Source organism: Hippocampus zosterae, chromosome 1 (assembly GCF_025434085.1).
Source record: "Hippocampus zosterae strain Florida chromosome 1, ASM2543408v3, whole genome shotgun sequence".
Lineage (NCBI taxonomy): Eukaryota > Metazoa > Chordata > Actinopteri > Syngnathiformes > Syngnathidae > Hippocampus > Hippocampus zosterae.
In genome coordinates, this window is record NC_067451.1 from 8619693 (window position 1) to 8633320 (window position 13628).

General features: G+C 44.7%; 1 long non-coding RNA gene across 1 annotated transcript; it reads left to right on the top strand.

Annotated features, from left to right (window-relative positions):
- Window positions 1-2645: 2645 nt before the first annotated feature.
- LOC127593930 (uncharacterized) lies at window positions 2646-3020 on the top strand. Its single transcript, XR_007960560.1, has 2 exons — window positions 2646-2798; window positions 2855-3020. It is a non-coding gene; the product is annotated as an uncharacterized LOC127593930 (long non-coding RNA).
- Window positions 3021-13628: the final 10608 nt, after the last annotated feature.

The window sequence follows — 13628 nt, forward strand, 5'->3', positions numbered from 1 at the left end:
GTGAGGATCAAGCGGCTTGGAAGATGAATGAATGAATGAATGAATAATTTAGCTCATAGGTGTCCTCGAGAGTTGCCGTCCTGAATGTTTTCCATCTTTCCCTGTTGTAACACACCTGATTCAAATAAACTAGGATCGAGATCAGGCTTTTGCAGAGCTTGCTCATGAACTCTGATATAGCTGTTTAATTAGTTAGCTGGCGGCACGGTGATCGACTGGTTAGCACGTCTTACCGCGACCCTCTTGAGGATAAGCGGATCAGAAAATGGGTCGATGGATTGCTGGATAATTTGGTATCCATTTCATCATCTGACTATTGATCTCTTTTGATGCAAAACTCGTGTGTGTGTGTGTGTGTGTGTGTGTGTGTGTGTGTGTGTGTGTGTGTGTGTGTGGCCACACACACACCACCCTTGTGATGCGTTTACGGTCGGCTCTGTAAAAAAGGAGCTTCATTTCTTCTCTCAAACTGACACTGCCGAGCTGCAGATGGCCACCTGGACCGCCTCCCGCTGGACCGCCTCCCGCCTGTCATTGTCGACAAGCGGCTCCATGCAGAACACGTTTAACCTTTGAACCTCCAGCTGCTGTACCAGTGTGGCAGCCATAGATAGACAAACAGCCAAAAGGACAGACGGACGGCAGGACAGATGGACAGACGGACAACAACGCAAACTGCTCACACCTTATCGTGCTACTTAAAGATCCCAATTCTGTGTAATGAAAGTTGCGGTTCCCTTTAAAAGGAGGTTCTGTTTCTGGTGAAGTAAAATTCTGGTTCTGTTGAAGGGAGAATGTCAAGTTTCGCCATTTTGCTGTTTAACCATTTGGGCTTTTAACCATTCAGCCTTCTAAGCTGTCTGGCTATTCAGCCCTTTGACTGTTTCGCCATTTAGCTATTTTCCCCATATAGCTACTGTATTTAGCCCTCAACCCATTTAGCCGTTTAACTCACAGTATAACATAAGAGCATACAATATGCCCCTTTTGAGCTGCATGCCTACAGGAATGCGAAACCAGGATGGGTAAGGATGTCGTGCATTCCTTGTGTGGATGGTAAGAAAACAGACAGAACAAGCATTGTGCTGCAAGGCTGTACAATTACTGCAAGGTGACTTTTCACAGGAAAAAAATGGCTTCCCTTAATACCACCATCCTTCCCCAACACCATCACTACCACCAAAATGTTCTGCATTGATTGAGCAATTTTGGCATTGACAAAAAAGTAAACATCACAAAAATCAATTGCAAAGTCCGATTTAATTTCAATGTCCACTCGTTGCCTTTGATGAGAATTTTGCCCGTGCCAATATGGATGTCACATAGGAACAGTGGTTAGCATGGCTGCGATCCCATCTTCATATCCATTTAGCAGTGATGTGTTTTGAGCCGAAAAAAACCCCATGAAGAGTACGGTGTTTTAGCCGAAAAAAACCGACCATGTATAGTAAGGCGTTTTTCGACGAAAAAAACGACCGTGTATAGTAAGGCGTTTTTCGGCGTAAAAAACTGACCACGTATAGGAAGGCGTTTTTAACCCGAGAAAAATGACCGGCGTTTTTAGCCGAAAAAAAACCGACCATGTATAGTAAGGTGTTTTAACCCAAAAAAACACAATCTATATATATATTGCGCGTCGTCCCGCACGCGGTCTGTCCTTCCGTCTGTCCCTTTTCAAAATGTACCTACTTCACCGCGCCGCCACTGCGCCGCTCAGGCAGTGGCTCACTACGATCGCGCGGGCATCTTGGCGAAAAAATGTTGTCTACCCACAAGCATTGCAATGAAATTGTTAGTTATTTAGTAGAGCAAAACATCTCTTTATTTTCGCGATAAGCAATGAAGATGAACAAAAAGTTGAACCAAGCAACAACACTTTTGTGGGCCGAAGGCCCACGTTACCAGCCTTCCGCAGGAACTAGCTGATGAGCCGCCCGGAGGGCGGCGAACCAGCCAGTATATTATAAGGCGTTTTTAGCTGAAAAAAAGAAAAACGACCATGTATAGTAAGGTGTTTTTAGCCGAAAATAAACGACCATGAATAGTAAGGCGTTTTTGGACGAAAAAAACGTCTAAAAAAATCTCTTTCGTCTAAAAATGCCTTCCTATACTTGGTCGTGTTTTTTCGGCTAAAAATGCCGTACTATAGATGGTCGTTTTTTTTGCGGGGCTAAAAATGCCTTATTGTACATTGTCGTTATTTTCGTCAAAAAACGCCTTAATATACATGGTCGTTTTTTTTCGTCTAAAAACACCTTCCTATACATGGTCCTTTTTTTTCGGCTAAAAACACTTTCCTATACATGGTCGTTTTTTCGGCTAAAAACGCCTTACTATACATGGTCATTTTTTTACTTTTTTAATAGCCTTCAAAGAGCCGTCTCTTTTTACCGTCTCGTTCGTGACCGACACACACACTGTCCATTCTTGTTTTCTTACAGCCGCTGCGAGACCTAACAGCCTAACATCTTGCGCCTCAGACCAGGAAATTGATGTCACAATGAAAAGATGGCTGCATCTGGCTACTGATCGGGATGGTGACAGGCAGGAGAGCATGAGAGGAAAAGAGGACATGGAGAGCGCAACAATTTGATGGACAGAAAAATACAGTTCAAGAGTAATTTGCATCCCAATTTGGACTTTGTGTTCACTGTTAAATAAAGAAAAGTGCATTTTTCCAGTGCATGTGGAGTTATATGTGAGGTTCACAAATTATTACAATAAAGATATTTTCATAACAGTCGTTTTTTTTTTAATGTGGGTCAAATATGGCTCATGAAAGATGTGGCTTTATTGAGGTTGAATTCAGGCTGATATCAGGAACCTGTTCTGGCCCAGGGTCGGGTCGGAGTAGGGCCAGATATGGTTTTACAATGCGGCTCAGATCTGGGCCGAATGCGGCCCACATCGTGGATGCCAGACGTGGGCCACTGTAGGACCGTCATTCATTGAGGTATGTGGGCCGAGTGTACTGCCGTGTCTGCCCCAGAGCTGGGCCAGACCAATTTTGCTTACTGGGTATTTTAGTCCGCAAACTGAGGAATTGCGCGGATGAAAGTTTGAGATGGCAGGGGAAAAAACTCCCAAAGGTCTACTAATTACGATATTTAAGAAATGGGAATGCCAGTCTGATTTTTCGTATGAATCGTCCAAAGGGCGTATCACTAAACTCACCTGAAATGTATGCGCAGAACACGAGAGCAAGATTCGACGAGAGGCATGATTACGAGGCAAGTTGGTCATTAGATTTGTAGGCTAATCGTTATGAAAAATATTATGAAACGGTATTGGTTATTCTATAATTTAGAATAGTTGTTGTTTGTGTTATTATCATATGCAATTGAATCAGTAGACCACTTCAGAATTGGAAATTTGGGACTCTCTCAATGCATAATGGGACTCATACTTTTCCGATCAGCGAATCCCTGGGACTCGCTGCCGGTAAACTGTAAAATTATCACTGAGAGATTACCGCTTTTTCTGCACTCAGTGATCGACTTCTATGCAGTCATTTCTCAACTTGTCTTCCGTGCCACGTCATGCCTGTTGAGTGTTGATTTACTTCATATTAAGAAACAACTGCACTAAAACATTCATTCATAAATGTATATCATGTGCTTTTTTGTTTTTCTCAGTAGTAATAACACATACCCTGATTTCTACTCTTTGAATAAAAACACTTCGTTCAAGCGTTAGGGAGTGCAAGGGGTTATGATGGAGGGGTGTTGCAAATCGTGAAGACCTGCCAAGTGGTATGATAGCATTGTTTTATACATGTCCTCGGCGAGGCCTCGGCTTCAAAATCAGTCCTTGGTCCTTGGATTTGGAGGCAAGTCCTTGGTCCATGGCCTTGGCCTCTGAGAATTTCTCAAGTCCTTGGCCTTGGCCTTGCCTCGGAAAATTTTCCAAGTCCTTGGCCTTGGCCTCAGAGTCAAGTACTTGGCCTTGGCCTCGGGTTGCCAGTCCTTGGACACAACACTGCCATTTAGCTGTTAAATTAGCCCTTTAGCCACTTATGTGCTAACCTATTTCGCCACTTAGCTGTTTACCAATTTAGCCGTTTACCTTTTAGCCATTTAGCAATTTACCCCTTCGGCCCTTGAATCGTCGAGTTATTTAGCCATTTTGCCGTTTGCTCTGTGAGCCGTTTAGCCATTTAGCTGTGTACAAGTGACACATCTGATGGAGCCATCATGGCCAGCGTCTAATGAGACGCCATTAGCTGCCGTGATTAGCGCCAATGTCAGCGCCAGACGCAGATGGCCAATGCAACCATGCCAACACACACACACACACACACACACACACACACACACACACACACACACACACACACACACACACACACACACAATTCTTTTTGTGTGTGGGGGGGAACAAAATTAACACACCTACATTATCATAAAAATAGTAATATCATCAGAATAATAATGAAAAGGATTTTTAAATTTGTAAATCTCCCTGAAACTCTTTTCTCTGTCATCTTCTGGTAATAAGCCGCATGTCGCAGAGTGAAAGCAAGCATGTTCGTCACTTGTAGTTTGTTGTTGCTCCGCTCAAGCTGCGTGCGTGCATGCGAGAGCTCAGGTGTTGTCGACATTTAGCGTTAGCTCGTTAACCATAGTCACGCATCAGTGTTCCCGGTGCCCATTTTTGCCCACGTAACCAAATACGCGCTAACAAGTTTGCGTGTGTTAAACGTGTTGGTAAGTGCGTCATGCTAATGAACCTTTACTGGAATACACACATACACGCACACATTTACACACACACCGTGTGCCGTTATGAATCTATTACTTTTGTCATCATTCTTCCTTTTGATGAAAACACCGCCAAACTATTGCCTTACTTTGGTTGTGCATTTGGGTGTTTTGTGTTTTATTGATGGAATTTTGCACATGTTTGCATGATGTTAGTGTGACAATCTGAAAGTGTTAGCATTTTTTGTGTATGTATCGTTAGTGTCGTGTGGTGTGAGTGTGTTATTTTTTCGACATCATTGATCTTTATGTCAGGTTAGTAAATCGTGTGTGTTGGGGTTTTTGGTGGTGTTATTATTAGTATTTTACTGTGTGTAACATTAAGTCACCAAAATATATTGAATACAATGTTTAACTTAATATCCACAAACAGTCAATTACAGCGGACACTTGAAAATCCGCAAATAATCGCCACTCAAATACATGCCTCAAAAAAAAAAAATCCCCGGACACAAAAAGTTTAAGAAGTAAGTTTTAACATTCGTCAACATGTTTCTTCACCTGCGTTGCGTTGTATGCGCGGATGCGTGTGAAAACGTGTTAGCTTCATTATCACCCACAGAAGCCCCCTTATGAGCAACCCCCAAAGCATCCTGAGAACATCTGAGGTGTTAACGTCAAACCAGAACAGTGGGCGCAACTGAGAGGGAGCGGGAAGGGATGGGGACACTTCCCAGTTCCCAATACACAGCATGCAACACGCACACACACACACACACACGCACACACACACAAAGCGTTGTCGAAAAATATTTTATAATATAACACACCACACAGACACGACAACAATAACACACACATACACTTACACACAAATACAGAAAATAACACATGCAAAACTCACTTGCACATCACACACAGCACACACACACACACACACACATACAAAATAAGTGACTAACTTCTTGTGGCATCAGTTGACATGTCTATAGCTTCCTGCCTTATTGTGTATGTACGTGCACGTGTGCATCACACTGGCCCTGTCTGTGGGGTAGCCCCCTCCCCCGGCTGTTTTGAGGAAGGCAAAGAGGCTCAATGTCCGGCGTGAGCGAAGGCATCACCGAGGGACTCCAAACGACAGCCACCGTAGCTACCAAGTTTCTTGTCTCCTGACTTGTTTTACGTTTCCAAACAAGCGGCTCTCTAATGGCCGGGTCGCCGCAGTGATAAACATATGCCCCCGCGGCTGCTCACTGACTGGTCGCAGAGGCGGCCTCAGCATCGTGAGCGATCGGGAGGAGCTGACCATCTGGCCGCTGCATCCCAATCTTTTTTTTTGGCACGGTGGGACAAAATGGCGACTGCTCATCTCCTCGCCGCCACGCTAACATTGCCGCCAAAGTGTTCGTCGCGCCGTGTGACCAACATGGCCGCCCGTGCCAACACGTCCATTCGATCGTGCCGTTCCACAAATACAATCGTCATGTTTAATGTCGACCAAGTCCATCATGTCACGTGTCCGTCATCTCATGTGTCTAAAATGTCACAGCTCATGTCAGTCATCATCTATGTCCATCATATAACATGTCCAACATTTCCTTAATGTCATCCAGCCTGTTTTTATGTCTCCCTCCTCCAACGCGTCTGATTCAAATGATCATCTTATCAGAGAGCTCTGTGTCGCTCTGTTGAAGCCTGATTACGGCTCCTGCTCATTTGAATCAGGCGCGTTGGAGGAGCGAGACATAAAGCAGGTGGGATAGAGACCCTCGAGGACCGGGATTGGACACCCTTGATCCATTCCATCACATCTGTTATGATGTGAGATACATAAGCAAGCTGATCATGCTGTCATCTTTTGTGATGACATCACAGCAATGATATATGACGGTAGCTCATGTCACAGGGCAGGATGTGCGCGCGGTCCCCTTGTGCCGTTGATGGAGGGTGAGGTGGGTTTAAGAGGCTCGGTCTTCGGTAGGGGGCGTTGTGGCCCCCCCCGGTGGGGGGCCTAAGAGGTGCTTCAGTCCTGGGGGTGTTATTGTGCGTGCCTTTGAGCTGGTCCAAGCGGACAAAAGGGGGATAATCCGGTTCCCAGCGGCATGAGGTGTCTCCTCCCTGACACGGCATCATTAAACAACCATTTAAGCTTTGCCTAACAAGGCCTCCTTTTCTGGCTCAAATGGCGCCCCCTGTTGACATTTTGAACCGCAGCAAAAGAGGAAACAAAGCAAAATTAAACAATGGGCCCCATTCGCCATGAAGTTTTCCGGCTATCTAGTAGCGCAGTGGCAAAAGCGACATTTAAGAGGTTCAGGGATTCTGCCCAACAAAGATGATATCTTAAAATGAGGAAGTACTGTCACATCTGAGTGAACGTTAACACACATCGAGTCCGATCATCGCCGTTCAGTCTGACTCCTTGTCAGGAGGGATTCATAGTAATAATAATAATAATAATAATAATAATAATAATAATACCTTTTAATTATAAGCGCCTTTCAAAACACCCAAGGACACTTTACAAAAACAAAAAACACCAAACAATACAGGTCTCACTTTGTAGTCACTTTTGGTGATCACGGATGGCGTTTCAGAAAACTACAATTAAAAATATAAACAGTATACTCCCCTCCATCGTGGCTTCTGGTTTGCTGGTGGATTTTCTTTTGCCGAGTTTTTAACAATTTTCTCCTGTCTCCTGATTAATTTGCGTGTAATTTCACTGTCAGCCGCTAGATGGTGCCACACATTTTAATTCGACGGTGTAAATATGAAAGAAAAGCCATGAAAATCCTCTTCAATCCTGCTTTTTACATCTACAGAAATTTGGACTGTGGGTTTATTTGATCATGTACACCGTTGGGCCCGGTTATTGATGTATATCGTAAGATGATAAATTCAGTTTATTGGTTTGAAAAAATATGGATTTGTTTACACATATAGTAAAAGAATCATACAATGTACCGCTGTGCAATAGTTTTGTCTTATCCACTGCTCTCTCATTGCGCTTGAATCTGTTTGTTCTGTTTCGAAAAAAAAACCCTTACATACACTATAAAAACAACAGGAGGATTAGGATTTTTATTATCCATCTATCTATATTGAGTGCTCAATCTGAAAGGTAACCCCTGCCATCGAAGATGGATGACTGTAAATCTAAATTTCAAGCCGCAGGAGTGGTTTGTGGTAGTGGTGACATCACTCGCCTCTGATGCAATTCATATCAAGCCCTGATTGAAAGTCATGCTAGGGAGCAAGCTAATAATCATATCTTTGGGATGAAAAGTGATGCTACCGTTTTGTTAGCCCATGAGCTAACGTCAGCGTTTTGACTCGACGCGGTCAAGTGCGGCAGCTCGTGAGTCATTCGGACACTTGGTCAGTGTGTAATGCTATCTGTTGATCATTAAAGCGAACGAGAGTGAACGATCGTGTGGCTAATTGTGATTATTACCCACAAGTGTCGTGTGATGCTAGCACTCATGCTAATGAGCGACTTTGCAATGGTGCGTGTGTAAGCGGTGTAAACACCCCCTGCTGATGCCGCATTTAATTGATTCCAGCTCAGCACAATTAAAACGCTCACACTTGCTGCAGGGTGTGGAAGGGGGTGGGGGGAGACAAGGACGGGGGGGGGGCAGAGGATGAGGAGAGGAAATGAGAGGAGGAGAACAGAAGGTTGAAAAGAAGAAGTGACGATTTAAGTTTTTGTGTGTGAGCAAAGAAACAGCTTGGAAGGAGGCGACACATGCATGCACGCGCAGGCGCACACACACACGCACACACGCACACACACACGAGCACAGTGTTTGTGTGGGACTGAGTAAGGCACAAGGAGACAAATTAAGGAGCAATTAGACTTTGGCATGATGACCACCATGTGACCACTATGTGGCGCTATTCCAGCATCCATTTCTACACCCATCGAATTTCTTCTCCTTGGCTAACAAGCTGTCCATAATGAACCATCGCTCCATTATCTGAACCGCTAATCTTGGAGGGTTGCGGGCGTGCTGGAGCCTATCCCAGCTGCCATCGGGCAGGAGGCGTGGTACAACCCTGAACTGGTTTTCAGCCAATTGCAGGGCACACTTAAGTGTTCACACGGCACACGTTTGCTCCGGTGCTGCACCGATGTATTTTGTTGTGATATATTTTACCCCGGAGCAAATTTTGTGGAGCGGTCACAGGTACAAAGCCGCTGAGCGTGTTAACTCCGGCGTAGCACCTGTGCAGCCCCACTTGCGGTCACACGGCAGTTTCAGCAGCGGAGCAAAACGATGGAAAACAAAAGAGCTGTCGTGTTGGTTCTTTTTAAAACATAAACAACTCAAGCAACTACTGTACAGGCACGTCCTTCTCGGTTTCTGTGCCTTCTGCTCGAGAGGCGTTCAATGACCACCCATGAAAACGTAAATCAATGATGACTTCAATGACACTCAGAAAAGCAAATGTATAATGCGCTAAACAGAAAATCAAGAGTGGAAATCACCCAAAAAAAATCAATTGGGGGGGGTGAACACAGAGTGCGAAAGCAACGCATTCTCGTCGTATGTAATCAACTCTTCTCATGCGAAGCGAGGCTACTTCCCCATCAACACTATTCTAAAATGACTCCTATTGCAGTGTACCTTTTGGCAGCCATTTTAGGACAAATCAGTCTTATTAGTCATCTCTATTTGTGAAAGTTTTAGTCCAGATTTAGTCACGAAAAACTCCAAAAGCTTCTAGTATCGTTTTAGTCTCCTATTTTTGTAGAATTAATCATTTATTTAATACGCTTTAATTATACATTGAATGATTTTGACAAAATACTACAACATCAAGAAAACAGAATCGGCTTCGCTATCAAACAAGCAAAACAAAAATGCAGTAATTTAGTAGCTCCTTCAGCCAGAGACTGTTACACCCGCGCTGCAAGAAGGAGATACAGACGCTCGTTCCTACCGGCTGCTGTCAGGCTGCTGAATAAAAATAACAACAATAATAATAATAATAATAATTAAATGTGAAAGACAATTGTAAATAGCACTGCGATTGATCCATTTTGTGTTTATATTGCACTTAATTGAACGGTGTTTGTTGTTTTTTTTCTCCCTTCTACCTACATTCTTGCTGCTGCAGGCTGTAAATTTCCCCAGTGTGGGACAAATAAAGGATATCTTATCTTATCTTATTAACCGCATATCTGCGGCTTTGGATTTCACCTAATTCTGTTTTAGTGGACCTCAGATTCTGCTGAAAGTCTGAACTTCACTCAGCATGCAATTAAAAAATAAAGTGGATGGCTGGAAACATCTGTACTGGATCTATAGAGAAATGCTCAAACTAGCCACATCAATATTGATCTAAGATTCTAATCTACGCTCGTCATTCTTAACTGCTAGGCCAAAAGTGGACTTTGCAACAAAGTCTTGGGACACAGGTGAGGCTGTCACGGTGTTGTGTGTTCTTATCTGATCCACTTTACCACAACACCTTGATGTCCATGTCCACCAATCAGCAGGTAGCGTCGTCTGCGCCGGGGGGCAGGAAGTACAAAAAGAAAGCATCCCCCCACATTGTGCCTCCCCCAACCACAGAAGAAGTGAGGCTCTCAATGAAAGAGAAAGTGACACCCAAAAATGCTGAGTTGTGTTTGTACCTGAGCAGGTGTTCTTGATGATGTCATCGCACGAAGAGGAGGGGGCGGTGTGTGTCACTCGCCACACCTGTCCATCAAAACACTTTTTGATGTTCTGATCTGACTTGCCGGACTGAATCCCGCCAGTGGCCCCTTGACAGATGGGTGTGTGCGCTCATGTGACACCCCCTTTTGTCTCCAGGTGTGTGTGTGTTTGTGTGTGTGTATGTGTGTGTCCCCAGGCTCTTCCTGTAGCCGCATTTCCCCCACCTCTCTTGGGGCCATGAGAGGTATTTGGGTCCCTAAGTGTTCCCTGGTGAGAACAATTAGAGCCTAAACGCCCCCCCCCCCCCCCCCACCACCACCACTCACTCACCCATCGCTCACATTTGTTTACTCGCCGCCTGGACCAATTTGATGCTGTGCTGCCTCCACGTGCCGAGTTAATGCTGCCTTCAGGGCGTACGTCGTTAGCGTTTCCTTGGGGTGCCGAATTAGCATTAGCTTCAGGTGTCATTAAGTGTTTGTTGCCTTCAGGTGACGTTTTTGGCCGCCAGTACCTTCAGATGCCACATTGGTGTTGTTGTGCCTTCGGACGCCACGTTGAGGTGCTCACGGGGTGGAGTCGGTTTTACGTTGCCTTCAGAAGCGTCTGCTGATGTAAATGAGCTTTTATTTGGGAAATTTGCGTTTCTCTTGAGGTTTTGGAAAAGGGAAGTTTTCTTGTGATGTATGTTAAGAAGAGGACTTGTCGATTTGCTCAGTTTAGGGGGTGGAAAAGTCTTGACTTGACTCATTTGCAGCCGCCGTGCTGGTGTTCCAATCAGAACACGACAAGTCTTAGCTGCTAAACCTTATTGGGCCAATGATGTGAATGTCTCGTGGCACACCACCACAACAAAAAGAAGAAGAGTGACAATCTCACCAATTAGGAGGTGTCGCCATCATGACACACCAGGGTTAGAAATAGTTTTGACTTTGACTTTTTGAATTCGGATGGTTTTGATTAGTTTTTATTTCTTCAAAAACAGTTTTGATTCAATTTTATTCGTTTTAGTATAAATATTTTTTTTGGGGGGGTGTTGCTGATTTATTTACAGGTATTTATTTTTTAATATATGGAGTGTTTGTGGAGTGCTCCCGAATCATCTCTCCGTGACGTGAAACGGAACGTAGCCAATCAAGAAAACGGCAGCCATAAATAAAAACAAACTTGCCCGAAACAGTGTTGTATTTTGTGGGTTCGCCGGGATCGTTATCAAGCTCCTATCAAATCTTACCGAGGACTAACATGGTGTATTCTATTTATGACCATGTTTATCCAAAGTGAATCAAATGAACCATACAGCGCCTCCTACTGTACATCAGCGTAAATGTCATGAAGTTAATGTCTGACGGGAGTTGCAAAGAACAGAATTCAAAAAGAAATGAAACGTATTGAGCAGATGGCGCCTGAATCCGGCAGACAGATGAAGCGTCTGTTGACGTGGCGTATGGTGTTTTTTTTTTCACGCGAATGGACGCCGCCGCTCGTCTGCTGTTCATTTGTCTTTCACGCCTCCCCCGAAACTTCCTGTCAGCCGATGATGAACGTTCACAACTTTACGGCCCGCAAAAGTGACGACAGACAGATAGACGTTTTCAGCCAGGTGGGACGTTAACCAGATAACCAGGTGTCCGGGCAGCGACCGTAGGACCCCACACCCAGATACGCCCCATAAACTGCAGCGAGCCAATCACAAAGCTCTTCACACACGCCGCATTCCAATCAATTATGCAAATATTCCCTTGACAGACTGTACTTTTTACTCCTTCATTTGGTCCTCGCTGCTGGATTTTGATATGTGGGGCCTTTGTGGATAAGCTTCCATGTGATCTGTAAAGTAATCCCGCCTCCGTCGTGAGTTCCTAGTTCGCAGTCCCACTATTTCCGGTGTAATTCCATTGTCAGGAACGAGATGGCGACACACTTAGTTTGACAGTCCGTCCATCCATCCATCCATTTTCTGAACCGCTTATCCTCACATGGGTCGCGGGGGTGCTGGAGCCTCTCCCAGCTGTCTTCGGGCAGTAGACGGGGGACACCCTCAAGTGGTTGCCAGCCAATCGCAGGGCATGCACAGACAAACAACCGTTCGTGCTCACACTCACACCTTGGGACAATTTAGAGTGTTCCATTAGCCTGCCATGCATGTTTGTGGAATGTGTGAGTACCCGCAGAAAACCCACGCAGGCATGGGGAGAACATGCAAATTCTACACAGGAAGGTCAGAGCCAGAATCGAACCCTGCACCTCTGCACTGCGAGGCGGACGTGCTCACCAATCGAGGTGAAATCCTCTACAATCCTGCTTTTTAGGCCTACAGACACAGACGGCTGTAGGCTCAGTTAATCTTTGGGCAGGATTCATGATGGACATTGTCAGACAAGTTCATTTTGTGATTTGGATGAAAGTGTAACTGTAAACACAAAGAGGGATCTGTACAAAGTTTGCACAATTTTTTTTTTGTGCTATCCTTACTAAAGCGCTGGGATCAGGCACCCATTTTGCATTCACCCATGAGCAGACATCAAAACAGATGGGTGTGATTGCCGCGCTGTGTGAGACTTTGCGAATGTGTCGGAACGATTACGTGTCGTTATTTCGATTGTATCAAGACGAGAATGTAATGGCTTTTATTAAAAATTGATAGCATTTATGCATTTACTATCCACAAAGTTGAAGGGCGACACAAAAAGTCAAGCTGTTCGTGTCTTAAGTGTTTCCGCAAAAAAGTGTATTTCATCATATGCCATCATCTGTGACACTCAGTCAATATGAATTGCATTTACTATGAATGTCTCAAGAGACTTGAAGTGTTGGGGACTTTCACATCTGCCTAACTCTAGATTCCACTTAACAACGTTGCAGTCCAAAGATGACACCTAATGCCGAACAGATCAATGTTTTGTCGGTGCAGGTTTGTGAGTTTGCGAACGAGCCTTGTGTGACTAAGATGGCCGCGGGGCTCCTCTCAGCCCAAGTGTGTAATTGTGACGAATTCTCGTAAAAAGCAAACCTTTCAGCCCTGAGGACCAAAATGTCAATCGGCACTCCGCTTCCAGAAAGATTCACGAGAAATTACCAGACGTCGGAGGGGCGGTCACATTGTGGCGGCGGGACCGGGAGGCTCGTTATTTGATAAACAACACCCACGCACGCACGAACACACACACACATACACATACACACACAAGTTATCACCTGCACTCCAACTATGACAAGAATGTCACAAGCCCATAACTCAGAGCAAACATTACTA